Source organism: Penaeus japonicus, unplaced genomic scaffold, assembly GCF_977035675.1.
Source record: "Penaeus japonicus unplaced genomic scaffold, GWHDUDI00000001_assembly GWHDUDI00000031, whole genome shotgun sequence".
In the NCBI taxonomy this organism is placed as follows: Eukaryota; Metazoa; Arthropoda; class Malacostraca; order Decapoda; family Penaeidae; genus Penaeus; species Penaeus japonicus.
The window spans coordinates 9,859,797-9,864,796 of NW_028234433.1; the positions used below are offsets into that span (position 1 = coordinate 9,859,797).

At 42.9% G+C, this 5,000-nt stretch overlaps 1 protein-coding gene across 2 annotated transcripts in view; it reads right to left on the minus strand.

Annotated features, from left to right (window-relative positions):
- LOC122261133 (adhesion molecule nephrin-like) overlaps positions 1-5,000 on the minus strand; it is a 104,001-nt gene that overhangs the window by 72,227 nt on the left and 26,774 nt on the right. The gene's annotated exons all lie outside the window — the stretch shown is intronic.

The window sequence follows — 5,000 nt, forward strand, 5'->3', positions numbered from 1 at the left end:
TCATCATCATTCTATAAACAGCGACAGCACACTCCCTCCCCCGTACACACACGGCCAACAGCAGCGGTTCTGAGCCTTTGTTCACACACCCCTAGCCATGGCTGCGACCACCATTGGTTCTATGAATAAATGGCATTACTGAGACACGGCCGCGATAGTAATTGTCATACATAAGAATTGCCGTGAAAAAGTTGCTTCAAAATTCTAAAAAAGGCAATAACTACAAAAACACACCCCCCCCCCCCCCCCCCCCCCCCTCATACACACAAAATGATCTCCACACACGGACACACACTCAGTCAAGATAACATGTTCAATCTTAAGAACAAAAAATATATTGCAAAAGATGTGTGTGACATCCAAAATATAGAGAAAACGGAGCAAGTGCCATACACACATACACACGCACGCACACACGCACACACACACACACACACACACACACACACACACACACAGATAGAGCTCTGTACGGATGAGCCAGTACTGATTAATCGTCGGCAAAGCAAACTCCCTCGCGGGTGCCTTGATTTCCCAGAACTGAGAACTGCCGTAGTTTTTCCCGCAATAAAAGACTCAACCACAAGAATCTATATTTTTTTTTTTCTTATGAAAGAGTCTGTTCGTATTTTGTATGGCTAATGCTTAGCGCCTCGGCGACTAAGTGGAGTTTTCTTTTGTTTCATTGTGGTTATCTTTTCCCTCTTCCCTCCAATCTAGAAAAAAAAAACTGAATGGAAGTGAATTTTGACCACAAAGACGAATATGCTGAAAGGAGAAACGAGATACAACATACGAGGATGGAAAATTTGAGATAACAATAACATACACATGAAAGATAATGACACCCCACCCCCCTCATGGCAGGTAAGGAAAAGAACCATGTCATCTTTTTTATTAGTATTTTCTTATCAGTGTATTCTCATGATAAAAAATAAATAAAACTGCTTACTATGAATAAAGCTTTCGCACAAAAAAAAAAAAAAAAAAATCAGAAGCATTGATCACATCTCTATTTCTTCTCAAACTGATCATCACCCCCCACCCCTACCCCCCGCTCCCCCTCCCCCCACCTCTCAAGAAAAGAACGAGACAAGAAAAAAATAATGATAATAATAAACTAAATCCATCCTCCATTAAAGGACTCGAATCCCTTTCCCAGGTGTCTCCTTCGACCTCAAGAGCCCACACCCTCGCCGTCGAATTCCTCAACTCAAAGACTGTCGATCCTCCTTCACTTGGCTTCGCGAAGGGCGTCCATCGCTTACTTGTTTCGAGGAGCAACACTTGTCACTCACAGGGAACCTTAGGCAGGAAGTATCATTGTTTACCCTTAGGGGCTGGGAAAAAAAAAATAAAAAAAAAAAAAAAAAAAAAAAAAAAAAAAAAACAAAAAAAAAAAAAAAAAAAAAAAGAAAAAAAAAAAAAAAAAAAAAAAAAAAAAAAAAAAAAAATAAAAAATAAAAAAAAAAAAAAAAAAAAAAAAAAAAAAAAAAAATCAAAAAAAAAAAAAAGATGAAAAAAAAAAAAAAAAAAAAAAAACAAAAAAAAAAAAAGAAGAGAGTAGTATTAAGGAAAAAAAAAAAAAAAAAAAAAAAATCAAAAAAAAAAAAAAAAAAAAAAAAAATAAATGTAAAAAAAAAAAAAAAAAAAAAATAATGCAAACATAAATCGCCTTCTCTCGCTCTCTCTCTCGCTCTTTCTCTCGCTCTTCTCGCCGACTTGCTCTTAGCTCTTTTTTTCTATTTCTCATTCTATCATTTTTTTTTCTCTCTCTCTCGCTCTCAGTCTCTCTCTCTCTCTTTCCGTCTCTCTCTCTCTCCCTCTCTCTCTCTATCTATCTATTTATCTATCTATCTTTCTTTCTCTTTCTCTCTCTCTCTCTCTATCTCTTTTTCTATCTATCTATCTCTCTTTCTTTCTCTCTCTCTCTCGCCATCTCTCTCATGCTGCTTCTCCTTTTCATTATTTCTCTCACAATCTCTCTCGTTATCTATCTCTCTGTCTATCTATCTATCTCTCTATCTATCTATTTCTTCACTCTCCCTTTCCCTTTGAATTCATTAAACTCTCCCTCTATCTTCCTTCAATTTTCCCATCCACCCTTCCACCTTCTCCTTCCTTCTCATTCTCACTTTCCTTCTACATCCCTTTAACTCTCCCTCTCTCTTCCTTCAATTCTCGCCTCCTCTCCTTCCTCCTTCCTCCTCCCTCTCCCTTCCCTCTCCCCTCTCTCCTCTCCCTCCTACTCCATCCCCTCTCCCCTCACTCTCTCTCCTTCTCCTCTCCCTCCTCCTTCTCCCCTCTCCCCCCCTCTCCCTCCTCCTCCCCCCTCCCTCTCCCTTCCCTCTCCCCTCCTCTCCTTCCTCCTCCTCCCTCCCTCTCCCTTCCCTCTCCCCTCCTCTCCTTCCTCCTCCTCCCTCCCTCTCCCTTCCCTCTCCCCTCCTCTCCTAAGTACTTTATCCTCCCTCCAGTCACCTTCCATCCTTAGTAGCATTCAGATAGTTACCGGAAACTCGAGGATATGGACTCCCCGATAACAAGCTGTATGGATGTTTAGAAATGGCCAGGTAATACAAATGTTAAAGAAAGTACAAACAGTCGCATCGATCCCAATACTTCAGATTTACAGAAGAAAATCAGAGATAGCTGGACTCCCGAACAAGCTGTTTGGATGTTTAGAAATGGCAGGTTATACAAAATTTAAAGAAGTACAACACACTTCGCATCGTCACAACTTGTAGTTGACAACTGTGTATATCGATTGTGACTTCCTTCTGCCGAGACTATGAATAGACAAGAGGATTTTATTGAGATGTGATGAATATAATTTATGATACGGCCATCGGTTAAATATAATCATACTTCTTGACTTTTCTGATCCAATTATTTTCTCAGGAACATACATATGTTATATTAACATATAAGTGCGTCACCTATATTGTAGTATGTAATCATGTGACCCCAGGTGAGGACTTAGCATGTGATGGTGATAATCTATATGTTATATCGTTCTCCTGATATGCATAACATTTAACTGTGATGTTGTGTTTGACCCGTCTTTTGTTCTGTATATATTTTTAACATGTTGACATAGCTGTAAGGTTTGTAAAATATATGCATGAGCCCTAAGAGGAACTAAGATTGGGGTGGGATAACTTTGTTTCCTCATCCTTTTGATGAGATTTACGTAATCACTTGTCTCAATAAACTAGTCAAAGTTAAAAAATTGGCGTAATTGTAGTTGACAACTGTCTCTCTTCCAGCTATTGTGATTCCCTTCTGCCGAGACTATGATAGCCAAGTAGGATTTTATTGAGAGTGATTGAATTATATTTTATGCTGGTCACCTCCTCCCTCCCTATAAACCTTACCCTTCACTCTTGCACATCCTATATCTCTCCTCTCCCAGAACCTCCCTCTCCCTATTAACATATAAGTGCGACACATATGTTAAGTATGTAATTCTGTGACACCAGGAGAGACTTAGCTGCTGATGGTGTAAACAAATTTTCCTTATTTTTTTTTTTTTATTTTTATTTTTTTTTTTTTTTTTTTTTTAATCCCTATCCCATTCTCCCTGCCTCCTGAGATGCAAACCTTTATCTGTCTCTGCTGTGATTGACCCATCTCCTGTCTCTTCTATATTTAACATGTTGACATAGCTGTAAGGTTTTGTAAAATATATGTGAGCCCAAAGAGGAACTAAGATTGGGTGAGGATAACTAGTTACCTCATCTTTCCCTGAGCTCATACGTAATACTTGTCTCCTAAACTCATTCAAGTAAAAAAAGTCTTCTCTCCCCTCCCTCTCCCATCCCTAGCTCCCTCCTTCGCCTCCACCTCTCTCTCTCTACCTCTCCCCTCATTTACCTCCTCTTCTTCTCTCCCTCCCTCTCCTTCTCCTTCCCTCGCTCTCAGACTCCTCTCTTCCTCCTCCTCCCTCTACCTTCCCCTCTCCTCTGTCCTCTCCCTCTCCTCTCCTTTCATCTCTCTCCTCCTCTTCCCTACTCTCCTTCTCTCCTCCTTGCCTTCTCCCTACTCCTCTCCCTTCCCATCCTCTCCCCTCCCCCTCCCCCTCTTCTGACTCCCCTCTCCCTCCTCTCTACATCCTTTCTCTCCATCCTCTCCTTCCTTCTACTCCTCCTCTCTCTCCTACCTCCTCTCTACTCTCCTCTCTTCCTCCTCCTTCCTCCTTCCCTTTCCCTCTCCTCCTCTCTCTCCTTCCTCCTCCTCCCTGTCCCTCCTTCCCTACCTCATCCTCCTCTCCTCCTCCTCTCCTCTCCTACACCCAACCCTCCCTCTCCCTTACCTCTCCTCCCATCCTTCCCTTCCTCTCTCTCCCTTCCTCTCCCCTTCCTCCTCCTCACCCCCCTCCCTCTCCATCTCCCCTCATCTCACTTCCTCTCTACCCTCTCCCCTCCTCACATCCCTCCTCTCCCCTCCCTTCCCTCCTTCCTTCCTCTCTCTCCTTGCCCTCCCTCCTTCTCTCCCTACCTCTGCCCCTCTCCTCCTTCCTTCCTTCCTCCCCCTCCTCTCTCCTTTTCCCCCCCCCCTCCTCTCTTCTCTTCCCCTCTCCTAGTTTCCTCCTTACCTTCTCCCTCCTCTCCTCTTCTCTCTCTCCTCCCCTCCCTCTCCCTTCTCTCTCCCCTCCTCTCCTTCCTCCTCCTCCCTCCCTCTCCCTTCCCTCTCCCTCCCTCTTCTGGGCATAAGCCGCGTCATGTTCCTCTTATGAAATGTTTTCGTTTTCCTGTCTTTGAAGAGGAATGGTTGTAGATTTACATGTCCTCTTTTCCCTCATTCCATACCTCTCTCCCTCTGTTTGAAAGAGGAATGGTTCTAGATTTTTCTGTCCCTCTTTCTCCTTTGTCTCTCCTACCCTCCCCTCTCCTGTTCTCTTTTCCTCTCTTCTCTTTCTTTTTTCTCCTCTCTCTCCCTCTCTCATTATTTTCCTGTGCTCTTCCTTCCTCTCTCTCTCTCCCTCTTCCCCCTCCCTTATT